The sequence below is a fragment of the Pecten maximus genome, chromosome 5 (genome assembly GCF_902652985.1).
Source record: "Pecten maximus chromosome 5, xPecMax1.1, whole genome shotgun sequence".
Classification (NCBI taxonomy): domain Eukaryota; kingdom Metazoa; phylum Mollusca; class Bivalvia; order Pectinida; family Pectinidae; genus Pecten; species Pecten maximus.
In genome coordinates, this window is record NC_047019.1 from 39,001,126 (window position 1) to 39,018,484 (window position 17,359).

Here is a 17,359-nt window from a genome sequence, read left to right on the forward strand (position 1 = left end):
AATTCCACTGATGATTGGTTAGTTTTCTGCTTGGCCTCATCTCGAAGTTCCGATTCTTTATCTCTTTCCTGTTTTGTTAAGTCATTACTGATGGAGATATTTTGATACTTAGCGTGGTCTTGAAGTTTTTGTATATTTTTGAAAAAGACTCTTTTGTCTTCAGTTGAGCCAAAGCTGACCAGGATTGGTCTCCCCTTGGTTCCTGTTGCTTTCTCTTTATCATATTTCCCAACCCTCAAGACCTTTTTCACGCCATCCATTAATGTTGGTACTTGGCAGGCAGAGAGGATATCTCTGGCCACTCGTTCGTCTGCTATTTTTCGTTCCTTTGTATCCTCATTTACTTGTTCTTTAAGTCCAAATACCATGATGTTACATTCTCTTCTTTTCCTATCCTCTAATTCTGTGATGACCTCTTGTGTACCTGATTTCTTCTGTGAATTATTACGAGATGATTCCAAGCTTGGCCATTCGCTTATTGTTTTATCCTAAGATATTATTGTTTTGTCCTAAGATATTATTGTTTTGTCCAGGGATAATATTGTTTTGTCCTGGAATATTATTGTTTTGTCCTAAGATATTATTGTTTTGTCCTAAGATATTATTGTTTTGTCCTAAGATATTATTGCTTTGTCCTAAGATATTATTGTTTTGTCCAGGGATAATATTGTTTTGTCCTCGGATATTATTGTTTTATCCTGGAATATTATTGTTTTGTCCTGGAATATTATTGTTTTGTCCTAGGATATTATTGTTTTGTCCTAGGATATTATTGTTTTGTCCTAAGATATTATTGTTTTATCCTGGAATATTATTGTTTTGTCCTAGGATATTATTGTTTTGTCCTGGAATATTATTGTTTTGTCCTAAGATATTATTGTTTTATCCTGGAATATTATTGTTTTGTCCTAGGATATTATTGTTTTGTCCTAAGATATTATTGTTTTGTCCTAAGATATTATTGTTTTGTCCTAAGATATTATTGTTTTGTCCTGGAATATTATTGTTTTGTCCTAGGATATTATTGCTTTGTCCTAAGATATTATTGTTTTGTCCTAAGATATTATTGTTTTGTCCTGGGATATTATTGTTTTGTCCTAAGATATTATTGTTTTATCCTGGAATATTATTGTTTTGTCCAGGGATAATATTGTTTTTTGTCCTTGGATATTATTGTTTTGTCCTGGGATATTATTGTTTTGTCCTAGGATATTATTGTTTTGTTCTGGGATATTATTGTTTTGTCCTGGGATAATATTGTTTTGTCCTAGGATAATATTGTTTTGTCCTAGGATATTATTGTTTTGTCCTGGGATAATATTGTTTTGTCCTGGGATAATATTGTTTTGTCCTTGGGTATTATTGTTTTGTCCTGGGATATTTACTGACTTACATATAGTGGCCTTGTCATATGTGTCTTTCCACAAGTATGTCTAGGGAGCAATCTTAAGTTTTCTATAATTTACCGGGGAGTAAAAGCCAAAATATGATCTTGAAGACATCATCTTCAGTATTTATGGACTAGACAACAGAGCTGTCTTGGGGAACATAGAAAGTTATGGCATCGTTAATAATACTTAAGGTGATAAATCCTCATAGGTTTCAAATTTATTCAAGATTTATATTCATCACATCAAAATTCTATAAGTGCTCTGACATGAGGTTAATCAAATGTGAGAAGTAATGATCCCCAATGATGAGAAAAGCTATAAATGACATAGACAATCCCTCATGTCTCCTGTCATATTGACAAAACAACTGTGACAAGCAATCATAGATGAGGGAGATTTCCTCTGCTGTAGGAAACACAACGACATTACAATACTGTGAGTTTAGCCGTCCAATGAAAGGACAGTTGTCGTCTATACCTGAACTATAATGATAGTTTGCTCTACCTATGCAATTGCATAAGTGTCTGATACTGATTGACAAAGGGCATTGTTGTCTCGTTATGGAAGGTATTAATATCTTTTTGAATGTCGTATGAATCCTCCTCCTCTTCAGTGGCATTTACATCACTGTTCTGTTAACAATGTCATCAACCATTTTCCTACCTTTTTTTTATATGGCCATCAAATGATGGGAGTATTAAAGTATGAAAAATGTTCAAACATGAGTTGAATACTATTTTGTTTTATTTGATTAAGAGTGATGATAAATTAATAACTAAATAACTCTAAAAAACTTAAGCAATTATATCTGCAGTTCTCATACTCATTAAAGACACTATAACTAGATTTTATACTCATTAAAGCGACTATATAGTGTTACTATATATGTTATGGTAACAAATCCAATTGAATTTCATAGATATCAGTTAAACATTAGCTGTCTCTGGGCAAGATTGAAATACTGAGATAAACAAAGTGCAATAATGATTAAGTCTTTCAAAAATTGACGAAACAGAATATTGCTCAGTAAAACAACTCATCATAGAGTTTCAAAGAGAAGGGGGTAAGGGTAAGGGGTGGTGAGTAAAAGAAGGACAGATTAAAAAATGTTTATATGAAAACTTACAAAATAGCATTGAAAAATACAGATGCAGATTTGTGTGATCAGAGATCATGTAGCTATAAAGTCCTGTACAATCCACCTTTATGGAAACATAGAATTTCACTCAATGACCTATCAGTGAACTTAACAACTTTATAACATTTAAATGGTCACACAACACTTAAACTGTGTATACTGGTTTATCAAAGGAACATTTTGGACATGGTTCATTGAAGGTTAAAGTAACTTACCGCTATGCAAATTTAAGTTGTATCCCCTCACAATAAAGTTAGGGAGGGGATAAGTTTTCTATTAGTTCACTTTTTGTCAGTGCTCTAGCTACTTCATTTTTTAATGGATTTTCATCAAACTCCATATAATGAGAAATGAGAACACCTTGAACCATTTCATGCTTCAAGGTGCCAAGGTCAAGGATATAAGGTCACTATTTATAGAAAACCTTTTTTGCCATTCTAGCAACTTCATTATTCAAAGCATTTTAATCACACTTCATATATTGGTATTGGAATACTTCAAACAAGTTTATGTTTCTGGGTGCGAATGTCAAGGACAATGTCACTGTCACTATTTATAGAAATTATATGCCAACACTACTCTAGTAAACTTCATATGCCTAAAACAAGTTTGAATTTCAGGGTGCCAAGGTCAAGCACAAGGCCACTGTTCCTATTTAAAGAAAATATTTTGTTATCCCTTAATTGACTTCAATCTTTAGGTCACCCCCAGGACAGAGTCTCAATTAAAAGGGACCTATTCTAAACAACTTTTGTCTGTCATGTGGTGTGGGTATAATTTGTGGTGAGGGTATTATTTGTGGTGTGGGTATAATTTGTGGTGTGGGTATAATTTGTGGTGAGGGTATTATTTGTGTAGGTTTTATTTGTGGTGTGAGTATTTGTGGTGTTGGTATTATTTGTTGTGTAGGTATTAATTGTGGTGTGGGTATTATTTGTGGTGTGGGTATTATTTGTGGTGAGGGTATTACTTGTGGTGTGGGTATTTTATGTGGTGTAGGCATTTGTGGTGTAGGTATTTTTGGTGTAGGTATTAATTGTGGTGTGGGTATTATTTGTGGTATGGATATTATTTGTTGTGTAGGTATTAATTGTGGTGTGGGTATTGATTGAGGTGAGGGTATTATTTGTGGTGAGGGTATTTATTGTGGTGAGGGTATTATTTGTGGTGTGGGTATTATTTGTGGTGTGGGTATTATTCGTGATGTGGGTATTAATTGGTGTACATGGGTATTATTTGTGGTGTGGGTATTATTTGCTGTGTGAGTATTATTTGTGGTGTGGGTATTATTTGTGGTATGGATATTATTTGTTGTGTAGGTATTATTTGTGGTGAGGGTATTGATTGAGGTGAGGGTATTATTTGTGGTGAGGGTATTTATTGTGGTGAGGGTATTATTTGTGGTGTGGGTATTATTTGTGGTGTGGGTATTATTCGTGATGTGGGTATTAATTGTGGTGTACGTGGGTATTATTTGTGGTGTGGGTATTATTTGTGGTGGTATTATTTGTGGTGTGGGTATTATTTGTGGTGTGGGTATTATTTGTGGTGTGGGTATTATTTGTCATGTTGGTATTATTTGTGGTGTGGGTGTTATTTGTGGTGAGGGTATTATATTGGTATGGGTATTATTTGTGGTGTGGGTATTATTTTTGGTGTGGTCAAAGCATCTAAAAGGTGCTTAGAGGAGACAATTGATGGTTAAAGAATCTTTTTTTTCATTTATTTTTGTATAATTATAAGGTCAAAGTAACTTTAACACAAATTGAAATGTCAAGATCCTAGCTTTGAGATAACGTGTTCAACATCAATTAGTTCATCTATCAAAACAAAACACTTAACTATATATCAATAGCTTTTTGCTGAAGTTTTTATGATTGGATTATGATTATGCCTTCAGTGGTTCATTGAAATGTATATACACTGTATCTGTACTCTCACCTGTATTCTTACCTGTGCTTTCACTCGTACGCCATTACTCTCACCTTCAATCTCACCTATTCTTTCACCTGTAATCTTACCTTCAGTCTATCCTTCCATCTGTCCATCCTTCCATCCCTGTGCACATTCTCTTGTCCAGGATCATTCTCCTACAATACTTGATACTGGAACTTCATACATGGGTTCACTTTTGTGTAGCAGTGTGTCATATGACAAAAATAGGTCACATTGACCTACATTTTTACCTTAGTCCTACATCAAACAAAACAGTTTTCCTGGCATTGTCGCCTACACTACTAGCCAATGGAACTTAATACTTGGGGTTTGGGTTCACCTTGGTAAAGCAGTGGGTTAGGTATCAAAAGAAGGTCACTTTGACCTACATTTTGACCTTAATTGACCAACATAAAATAAAAAGTTTTTCTGGGTTGTATGGCCTATTCCTCAAGTCACTGGACTTCAGTGAGGTAATGTGTTATGTATCAAAAGTGGGTCACTAGACCTAAATGTTGACCTTTAGCGAACATGAAAGTAAAAAATTTGTCTTGGCTGAGCTATCTTTTAGTGGACACTAAGTCACTTGACTTCATACTTGGGGTAATTATAGGTTCACCGTTTACAACAATTTCACAAGTTATACCAGCATATGTTAATCACTGGTGTTGGCCCAGATGGAAGCACATATTCGGTGGCTGGGAAGGTGATCCCATACCTTTTCATGTCCACATTTTGGATTACAAATAAAAAGTTTTTTTCAGAGATGCTCAAGTAACATAGCATGGAATAGACAATCATTTAAAGTCTGAATGTGAGACAGAGAATTGAAGAGATTAATTTTCAAAATCATCACAACAAGTCTGAATTAGAGGACTTTCAAAATATAGACTTTAGAAATTGTAGATCAGTGAAAATAATCACCTTTTATATGTATGACACATTGTCTGTCTTCAATGAGATGAAATCTTCAGGAGAATCTCCAATTAGAAGTGTATTATAACCTTCTACATCATCAGAACAACCAGAACACTAACCTTCTCCATCATCAGAATAACCAGATCACATCTGATAGCATCAGGTCTGAAGAGATCAAACATAGAGTAGCTTCATTAGAGAGGCATTGGATTATTGTGGCAATTTGTTACTAGGAAAGAGTGGAAGGAGACCATTCCTCAGTGTACTGGTATCGGTTGTGGAAGGAACATTTGGCACTATTGTCATGTCTTTAGGTGATGGAAACCATTGACCAAATCATTAAAAACAGCAATACTCCAATTTACAGTGTCCCTGACCTTGTATGTATATGAAGGTCATATAGCTTATACTAGAAAACAGGTCAATTAAGGTAGGCCTCTGGGATTGACTCTTATATTGGTCATCGGCCTGACATGGTGCTGGGCAGTTACTATGGCATTACATACTGGTCAGTCTCATTTATATAGAACCATTTAGCTAGAGGAACAGATTCTGTGCATTTCTTCTTCTCAATAAATTCCTTTATGGTTTTTGCTTCTAGTAATTTCTTAGCAAAGGGAAGTCTTCTGGTGTAGTTGATGAGAGTTGGATTGGTTTGGTCATATAATCAGACAAGCGTCAGTATCCAACAGTTAGCTAGGCGACCAGCTATGACACCCCATTTATTTGAATGGACAGTTTCAACAAGAGGTTATAATCTCCTTTATACCTGAAGGTCACAGGTAGTGGTTCACTTAACTTGTACAAGGACATCATATTTTCTAACCTTGTTGATATACAAGATTGTACACAGAATTATTTCTATTATTACAACAATTCTAAAAATGTAGCTGTCCGGATCATTGCTATGACTACAAAGATTACTTGGAGTAATTAATCACCAATACAAGTAGTGTTTATTTATTTGATATTGTTACTTATCATTTAAAAAGTTCTTGATCGATATTTCTCAGATTACTAGGTTCCACTTGGCTTTAAATGATTAAGAGGAAAAGAGGAAAGATGAGAAAGTACGGGAACAGATCAGTCTAAACCTGATCTAATAGAGATCATTCAATTGTGGGCAGCACGATCCCTCTAGGATCTCCTATTTAAAACAATGTACCATCAATTATTTGTTTGATATTTGTAAGTTTTTCTTTCACTTGGAGTTGTTATGACCTATTTGAAGGGATCCTGTGAGGAGATTGATATAACCTGGGGGATTTGGTTGTTTAATTGACTGGAAAGCTGAAATCTATAGATTTATCCATAAGTGAGCTTGACTGTTAGTGCTTATATAGGAACTTAACAATACAGAAACCTTGACATGTTGATATTCCTGTCTTGGTTTTTATGCTTTTATCTCTCTAGTCAGCTTTGTCTCAATTATTTCATCAATACATTTTCCTAAAGCTACAAACTTTGGTCTAGAATTTTAATATAAATTCAATTTCACATTCTCTAAGCATAGTGTGGATCTGTATATCAATAACAATCAGTTCTGAAGGTTTCCGTTATGGTATATATGGGGACATTGGTCCAACGTCCAGGGTAAACTTGTGTTTGTCCGGAGATCTCCTCCTACGTACATTTATTGAACGATCTCTTTGAAATACAGTATGTACCATGATCATTATATGTAGAGTTGTGTTCCCTTGAAAGGAATTTTGGTTCAACTATTTTTTGGAAAGTTATTAATTGCCCTTTGTAGTGAAAGGTGACAATTAGTGATGAAAATCTGATGTCATTCCGAGATAGTATATAACACTGCTTATAACACTTGACGGGTGTACATATTTATTGTTTTGCCTTATTGAAAGTTAAAGTTTGCTTGATTTCGCTGTTTACCAGTAGTGTTCAGTTATTTATCAGGATGATCTGTGAAGTAAGCCTGTACAAGTCGATCAACACACCGAAATATCATTGGTAAATATTGAAAATGTGCTAATTTTCAAACAGTGATAAAAATCAATGGAAAATGATAATGGAAGTGTTAAAGTAGTTTAACCTCACACATAAGAAAACAGTCACTTATCTTTAACAAGGCGTCTTTTTACCAGAGGTAAATATCAGATGGACCAACAGCTTCTATCTGTCTTCTTGACAGCTTGTCAATGTGTACAACAGTACATCTTAATGTGTAACAAGAGTATAGATATGACTAAAGCTACAGTCTACTTGTCAGCCCCAGGGTTATCAGTTTCTGTTTGATCTAGTCCTACATCTAGCCTCCTCACTAATACTTTATCATCTATCACCATTATTTATTAGTATTATATGTTAAGAACTCTATATCCGATGTTCATATTTCAAGTGTTTCAATTGAAATCAATTTTTTTTCATTAGATAAATGCAGCCCTAAGGTCATTTTAAGAGCTGTAATATCACAGCATACCAAACTATGATCAACTGTACATCAGATTAGTGACTGACTCTTATATTGGGGATCTCGACCTTGTAAACCTCACATGAAGGTCTTCCTTATTAGTAAAAGCTATATATATATATAGTGTGTATTAAAAAGATGGAAATGCAGTTTTTTTGCCATAAATGTATGTAGGTGACAATAAATGTGTATAGGTGACCATAAATATATGTAGGTGACCATGAATATATGTAGGTGACCAATAATGTATGTAGGTGACCATGAATATATGTAGGTGACCATTAATGTATGTAGGTGACCATAAATATATGTAGGTAACCATAAATGTATGTAGGTGACCATGAATATATGTAGGTGACCATGAATATATGTAGGTCACCATAAATATATGTAGGTGACCATAAATATATGTAGGTGACCATGAATATATGTAGGTGACCATAAATATATGTAGGTGACCATAAATATATGTAGGTGACCATAAATGTACCATAGTGACCATACATGTGTACATGTATGTAGGTGACTAATAATGTATGAAGGTGACTAAAAATGTATGTAGGTGACCATTAATGTATGTAGTTGACCAATAATGTATGTAGGTGACCATGAATATATGTAGGTCACCATAAATATATGTAGGTGACCATGAATATATGTAGGTGACCATGAATATATGTAGATGACCATCAATGTATGTAGGTGACCAATAATGTACATAGTTTACTATAAATATATGTAGGTGACCATAAATGTATGTAGGTGACCAATAATGTATGTAGGTGACCAATAATATATGTATGTGACCATTAATGTATGTAGATGACCATAAATGTATGTAGGTGACCATAAATGTATGTAGGTGACCATAGATGTATGTAGGTGACCATAAATGTATGTAGATGACCATAAATGTATGTAGGTGACCATATTTATAAATGTATGTAGGTGACCATAGATGTATGAAGGTGACCAATAATGTATGTAGGTGACCATTAATGTATGTAGGTGACCATAGATGTATGTAGGTGACCATAAATGTATGTAGATGACCATTAATGTATGTAGATGACCATTAATGTATGTAGGTGACCAATAATGTATGTAGGTGACCATAAATGTATGTAGGTGACCATTAATGTATGTAGGTGACCATTAATGTATGTAGGTGACCATTAATGTATGTAGGTGACCATAGATGTATGTAGGTGACCATAAATGTATGTAGATGACCATAAATGTATGTAGGTGACCATATTTATAAATGTATGTAGGTGACCATTAATGTATGTAGGAGACCATAAATATATGTAGGTGACCAATAATGTATGTAGGTGACCAATAATGTATGTAGGTGACCATAAATGTATGTAGGTGACCATTAATGTATGTAGGTGACCATTAATGTATGTAGTTGACCATAAATGTATGTAGGTGACCATAAATGTATGTAGGTGACCAATAATGTATGTAGGTGACCAATAATGTATGTAGGTGACCATAAATGTATGTAGGTGACCATAAATGTATGTAGGTGACCATTAATGTATGTAGTTGACCATAAATGTATGTAGGTGACCATAAATGTATGTAGGTGACCAATAATGTATGTAGGTGACCAATAATGTATGTAGGTGACCATAAATGTATGTAGTTGACCATAAATGTATGTAGGTGACCATAGATGTATGTAGGTGACCATTAATGTATGTAGGTGACCAATAACGTATGTAGGTGACCAATAATGTATGTATGTGACCATAGATGTATGTAGGTGACCATAAATGTATGTAGGTGACCATTAATGTATGTAGGTGACCATTAATGTATGTAGGTGACCAATAATGTATGTAGGTGACCAATAATGTATGTAGGTGACCAATAATGTATGTAGGTGACCATTAATATATGTAGGTGACCATTAATGTATGTAGGTGACCATTAATGTATGTAGGTGACCATAAATGTATGTAGGTGACCATTAATGTATGTAGGTGACGACCATTAATGTATGTAGGTGACCATTAATGTATGTAGGTGACCAATAATGTATGTAGGTGACCAATAATGTATGTATGTGACCATTAATGTATGTAGGTGACCAATAATGTATGTAGGTGACCAATAATGTATGTATGTGACCATAGATGTATGTAGGTGACCATAAATGTATGTAGGTGACCATTAATGTATGTAGGTGACCATTAATGTATGTAGGTGACCAATAATGTATGTAGGTGACCAATAATGTATGTAGGTGACCAATAATGTATGTAGGTGACCATTAATATATGTAGGTGACCATTAATGTATGTAGGTGACCATTAATGTATGTAGGTGACCATAAATGTATGTAGGTGACCATTAATGTATGTAGGTGACGACCATTAATGTATGTAGGTGACCATTAATGTATGTAGGTGACCAATAATGTATGTAGGTGACCAATAATGTATGTAGGTGACCAATTATGTATGTAGGTGACCATAGGTGTATGTAGGTGACCATAAATGTATGTAGGTGACCATAAATGTATGTAGGTGACCATTAATGTATGTAGGTGACCAATAATGTATGTAGGTGACCAATAATGTATGTAGGTGACCAATAATGTATGTAGGTGACCAATTATGTATGTAGATGACCATAAATGTATGTAGGTGACCAATAATGTATGTAGGTGACCATAAATGTATGTAGGTGACCATTAATGTATGTAGATGACCATATTTATAAATGTATGTAGGTGACCATTAATGTATGTAGGTGACCATTAATGTATGTAGGTGACCAATAATGTATGTAGGTGACCAATAATGTATGTAGGTGACCAATAATGTATGTAGTTGACCATAAATGTATGTAGGTGACCATAAATGTATGTAGGTGACCAATAATGTATGTAGGTGACCAATAATGTATGTAGGTGACCATTAATATATGTAGGTGACCATTAATGTATGTAGTTGACCATAAATGTATGTAGGTGACCATTAATGTATGTAGGTGACCATTAATATATGTAGGTGACCAATAATGTATGTAGTTGACCATAAATATATGTAGGTGACCATTAATGTACCATAGTGACCATAAATGTATGTAGGTGACCAATAATGTATGTAGGTGACCATAAATGTATGTAGGTGACCATAAATGTACTATATAATGAATATAAATGTACTATATATAGTGACCATATATAAGAACATTCATTTTGGAGAAAACTAAACGATGTGGGTTTTTAACTTGGAGTCAGAAATATCAAGACTTTTGATATCAATCCTATTTGTTCCTCAACAAAAGATCAGTTTGAGGGTGTATATTTGAACTTTTTTATGTTGCCACTGAGTGTGTGGAACACATTTGATAACCCTTATATCAGATTATTACTTTCAGAGTAATTAGTGATAAAACCGTTTATTACTTTATAATATATGTCACGTTTTGCTGTACAGTAGCATTCTCATGTCTGAAGTGTTTTATTTACAGATTAACTTCAAACTAATTATTATTAATGTAAGCTTGAACAATGTTGGTAATTAACCAACAACCATTATTTTCAGAGAAGTTGTAATTCCATGGACATTTGTATGTTCCTTACAGAACTATTTGTTGTCAAATAAATAATGAAATCACTTAACCTTTGTTTTAATAAAAACATATCCTCTGTGGTAACTACATGCAGTTTCCAGCAAGCTTAACGATCATAACATCTGTCGGTAATGTTGTTAAGTGATGCATGATTTGTTCTTAAAAAGTTTTCACTGATTGTAAATATTATTTGTAAGCTACACACATACATTTGTACCCACATTATATTATAACTTATATTTGTATTTAAGAACTTAATTATTACAATATTATGACTTGACAGCTTGATTATAAACCTAAAACAACTTTAATGATTTGCTTGTCTGTCCATATCATTATGTTAAAACCTATCTGGTATTAAATGTACAGTATGCATGTAGACAAAACAAATGCTTGTTCACGGTCTGCATGTACAGACTATCTGCCTATGATGACGCATAGCATTACACTGGCGAGGATTTGGTGAGGAAAAGATATCACCACAGTTTCAGACATGTTCCGGTAGTCATCAGTAGTTCCTCGAGTGTGGTAAGCTATGAGTCAGAACTGTCATTAAATCATGTTTAAACTATATTTATGGCCATTCAAATGTGCATTTAAATCATTAAACATATTTACATTTCCTAAAATTGGTCTATTTTAAACTATGAAGGACTTTGAACAGTTGACGTTATTGAAAGAGTTTTTACTTAAACATTCAATAAAATTGCCAAGTCATCAAAATATTGTAATCTGATATGTATTTTCCTACAGATATCTTGATTAGATCTTTTGAAATAAGATTGGTAAACTTTTGAAATAAAATTGGCATTTATTCCTGAAATTATTTGGATGGTTTATTTTGTGGTATTGCCAGTAAAAAAAGTCGTAAGTTGATAACAATATTTAGTACCAGACTGAGGACTTCAGGTTTTATATCATTAACTTGGCGATATATAATATGTTTATTTTCAAATAGGCACTTTTCCAGTGAAATATCAATTCAATTTTTAATCTTATTTTAATCATTGAAAGACCTACAGTGTATGTGGTATGTTAAATTTTGTCAAAATACTAATGCTGTATCACAGTCATTATTCGATGGAAGCACTGCAGGGGTCTTGAGTTGGAAAAAAAACCAAGTGGTTGTGTGAAGGGAAATCTTTTAGTTTTAACCTCCTGAAACTACTTAAGTGAGGACAGGATCCAGGAAATGTGAGGTCAAGTAGTGATGTGATGAAGTTATATAGACAAGGAATAGTGATGATGGTGTAGCCTGAATGTACGTAGCAAGGAAATTATATGGCTAAATACACAGAGGGGCAATTATAGCTAAATACACAGAGGGGCAATTATAGCTAAATACACAGAGGGGCAATTATAGCTAAATACACAGAGGGGCAATTATAGCTAAATACACAAAGGGGCAATTATAGCTAAATACACAGAGGGGCAATTATAGCTAAATACACAAAGGGGCAATATAGCTAAATACACAGAGGGGCAATTATAGCTAAATACACAGAGGGGCAATATAGCTAAATACACAGGGGGGCAATTATAGCTAAATACACAGGGGGGCAATTATAGCTAAATACACAGAGGGGCAATTATAGCTAAATACACAGAGGGGCAATTATAGCTAAATACACAAAGGGGCAATTATAGCTAAATACACAAAGGGGCAATTATAGCTAAATACACAGGGGGGCAATTATAGCTAAATACACAGGGGGGCAATTATAGCTAAATACACAGAGGGGCAATTATAGCTAAATACACAGAGGGGCAATTATAGCTAAATACACCGAGGGGCAATTATAGCTAAATACACAGAGGGGCAATTATAGCTAAATACACAGAGGGGCAATTAAAGCTAAATACACAGAGGGGCAATTATAGCTAAATACACCGAGGGGCAATTATAGCTAAATACACAGAGGGGCAATTATAGCTAAATACACAGAGGGGCAATTATAGCTAAATACACAGAGGGGCAATTATAGCTAAATACACTGAGTGGCAACTATAGCCAAATACACATAGAGAGGCAATTGTGGCCAAATAAACCGAGAGGCAATTATAGCCAAATACACATAGAGAGGAAATTGTGGCCAAATACACATAGAGAGGCAATTGTGGCCAAATACACAGAGAGGCAATTATAGCAAAATACACATAGAGAGGCAATTGTGGTCAAATACACAGAGAGGCAATTATAGCAAAATACACATAGAGAGGCAATTGTGGCCAAATAAACCGAGAGGCAATTATAGCAGAATACACATAGAGAGCTAGGAAATTACATGTGGCCAAATACACAGAGAGGCAATAATAGCAAAATACACATAGAGAGGAAATTGTGGCCAAATACACAGAGAGGCAATAATAGCTAAATACACATAGAGAGGTAATTGTGGCCAAATACACAGAGAGGCAATAATAGCAAAATACACATAGAGAGGAAATTGTGGCCAAATACACAGAGAGGCAATTATAGCAAAATACACATAGAGAGGAAATTGTGGCCAAACACTCAGAGAGGCAATTATAGCAAAATACACATAGAGAGGAAATTGTGGTCAAATACACAGAGAGGCAATTATAGCAAAATACACATAGAGAGGAAATTGTGGCCAAACACTCAGAGAGGCAATTATAGCAAAATACACATAGAGAGGTAATTGTGGCCAAATACACAGAGAGGCAATTATAGCCAAATACACATAGAGAGGTAATTGTGGTCAAATTCACAGAGAGGCAATTATAGCCAAATACACATAGAGAGGAAATTGTGGCCAAACACTCAGAGAGGCAATTATAGCCAAATACACATAGAGAGGTAATTGTGGCCAAATACACAGAGAGGCAATTATAGCCAAATACACATAGAGAGGAAATTGTGGCCAAATACACAGAGAGGCAATTATAGCTAAATACATTATTAGCGAGGAAATGATATGGCTAAATACACAGAGAGGCATTTGTGGCCAAATTCACATAGCGAGGATAGTGTGGCCAAATATACTTAGTGATAAAATAAGGGCAGAATACACATAGCAATGAAATTGTGGCCAAATACACAAAGATTAAAGTGAGGCAATAAAACAAAAGGTCTATTCAAGATTGCTTAATAGACAAGCAGTATGGCTAAATCATTTTGATATCTTAATCTGTCATTGTTTTTACCTATTGTTCAAAGTTCTTAATTGTTTACCATATTTTATATTGAAAGCAAAATTGCAATCTTCGATGAAAGTCAGATGACCATAAAGACCCTTGAACCTCTTGTTTTCAGAACTGTTACCAGGAAACATATAGCTTCTGGTTGGTCAAAAGAGAGATATTGCCTGCTTAAGTTGAAAACTGGTATACTAGGTTTTAGGGATGACATATGGTACTATTATTGGATAGAGCAGTTTCTAAACCTTCATTTAGTTCTTCTATCCTCCTTTGACCTAACATGATGGTAACTATAAGCATTAGGCAGGATTCCAAGCAGAGAGAGGATGTTTGTATACAGGTCTAGATCTCACACAACTTATTATTAAACTATATGTTATTACCATTGACTCTATCCCCTCAATCACTCATTTGAAGTTCAAATGTTGTGAAATTTATATCAAATTAAAGTCTGAAGATTTCCCTACCAGAAAAATGATGTTATTGGATAGGTTTGATAGCATATAAGAGCACACCAGTACTTGAAAACTCTTTCTATTTATATCAGGACTGTGTATACTTTTGATTTTCAAAATCTAAAGACCCTATTCTTTATTCTCATGTGTTATTTACTCAGGAAAACAGCTACAATCCTAGGAAACACATTTTCTTCAGGGACTTAAAATTGGTTCAAACGAAACACAAGCTGATTGGCTGAATTAGTTGTGTGAGACCTCAGTACAGAAAGATGAATTGTGGAGTACAGGAAAGGGGATATTTTGAGTAATGTAGGAAAGTGGATGTTTGGAGTACAGAGAATTGATCTGTGGTATACTGGGAAAGGAATGTTTGGAGTACAGAGAATTGATCTGTGGTATATACTGGGAAAGGAATGTTTGGAGTACAGAGAATTGATCTGTGGTGTACTGGGAAAGGAATGTTTGGAGTACAGAGATTATCTTTGGTTGTACTGGAAAAGGAATGTTGGAGTACAGAGAATTGATCAGTAGTGTTAGTGTACTGAGAAAGGAATGTTTGGAGTACAAGAATTGATCTGTGGTTATTATTACTGGGAAAGGATGTTTGGCGTACAGAGATTGATCTGTGGTTGTACTGGGAAAGGAATGTTTGGTAGTACAGAGAATAGAATTGATCTGTCTGTGTGTTTGTACTGGGAGAAGGGAAAGGATGTTTGGAGTACAAATTGATCTGTGGTGTACTGGGAAAGGAATGTTTGGAGTCCAGGAATGATCTGTTGGTGTACTGGGAAAAGGAATGTTTTGGAAGGAGTACAGAGAATGATTCTGTGGGTTGACTGGGGAAAGGAATGTTTGGAGTACAGAGAATTGATCTGTGGTGTACTGGGAAAGGAATGTTTGGAGTACAGAGAATTGATCTGTGGTGTACTGGGAAAGGAATGTTTGGAGTACAGAGAATTGATCTGTGGTGTACTGGGAAAGGAATGTTTGGAGTTCGGTGGGTCGGGAGGGGTGATTGGTAGTAGGCCGAAAGGGATGTTGGAGATAAGGGAAATACAGAAGGGGATGATTGGGATAAGGTAGGGTACAGGAGGGGGGGATGTTTGGGAGAAAAGGGTAAGGGTCAGAAGGGATGATTGGAGTAAGGTAAGGGTACAGGAGGGGGGATGATTGGAAATAAGGTAAGGGTACAGGAGAGGGGTGATTGGAGATAAGGTAAGGGTACAGGAGAGGGGATGATTGGAGATAAGGTTTAGGTACCGGAGAGGGGATGTTTGGGAGATAAGGTAAGGTACAGGAGAGGGATGATTGGAGTAAGGTAGGGTACAGGGAGAGGATTGATTGGAGTTAAGGAAAGGGTACAGGAGAGGGATGATTGGAGATAAGGTAAGGGTACAGGAGAAGGGGTGATTGGGGGATAAGGTAAGGGTACAGGAGAGGGGATGATTGGAGTTAAGGTAAGGGTACAGGAGAAGGGATGATTGGAGATAAGGTAAGGGTACAGGAGAGGGGATGATTGGAGATAAGGTAAGGGTACAGGAGAGGGGATGATTGGAGATAAGGTAAGGGTACAGGAGAGGGGATGATTGGAGATAAGGTAAGGGTACAGGAGAGGGGATGATTGGAGATAAGGTAAGGGTACAGGAGAGGGGATGATTGGAGATAAGGTAAGGGTACAGGAGAGGGGATGATTGGAGATAAGGTAAGGGTACAGGAGAGGGGATGATTGGAGATAAGGTAAGGGTACAGGAGAGGGGATGATTGGAGATAAGGTAAGGGTACAGGAGAGGGGATGATTGGAGATAAGGTAAGGGTACAGGAGAGGGGATGATTGGAGTTAAGGTAAGGGTACAGGAGAGGGGATGATTGGAGATAAGGTAAGGGTACAGGAGAGGGGATGATTGGAGATAATGGTAAGGGTACAGGAGAGGGGGATGATTGGAGATAAGGTAAGGGTACAGGAGAGGGGATGATTGGAGTTAAGGTAAGGGTACAGGAGAGGGGATGATTGGGGTTAAGGTAAGGGTACAGGAGAGGGGATGATTGGAGATAAGGTAAGGGTACAGGAGAGGGGATGATTGGAGTAAGGTAAGGGTACAGGAGAGGGATGATTGGAGATAAGGTAAGGGTACAGGAGAGGGGATGATTGGAGATAAGGTAAGGGTACAGGAGAGGGGATGATTGGAGATAAGGTAAGGGTACAGGAGAGGGGATGATTGGAGATAAGGTAAGGGTACAGGAGAGGGGATGATTGGAGTTAAGGTAAGGGTACAGGAGAGGGGATGATTGGAGATAAGGTAAGGGTACAGGAGAGGGATGATTGGAGATAAGGTAA

The 17,359-nt window shown here is 35.6% G+C and overlaps 1 long non-coding RNA gene across 2 annotated transcripts in view; it reads left to right on the forward strand.

Annotated features, from left to right (window-relative positions):
• Positions 1-17,359, forward strand: part of LOC117327989 — a 135,411-nt gene that overhangs the window by 8,136 nt on the left and 109,916 nt on the right. The window contains exon 1 of one of the 2 annotated variants that reach the window (XR_004532768.1): positions 11,778-11,932. The exons of the other annotated variant lie outside the window; for it this stretch is intronic. This is a non-coding gene — a long non-coding RNA (uncharacterized LOC117327989). Of the gene's footprint in view, positions 1-11,777; positions 11,933-17,359 lie in introns of those variants that run through there. 2 annotated transcript variants of the gene reach the window in all.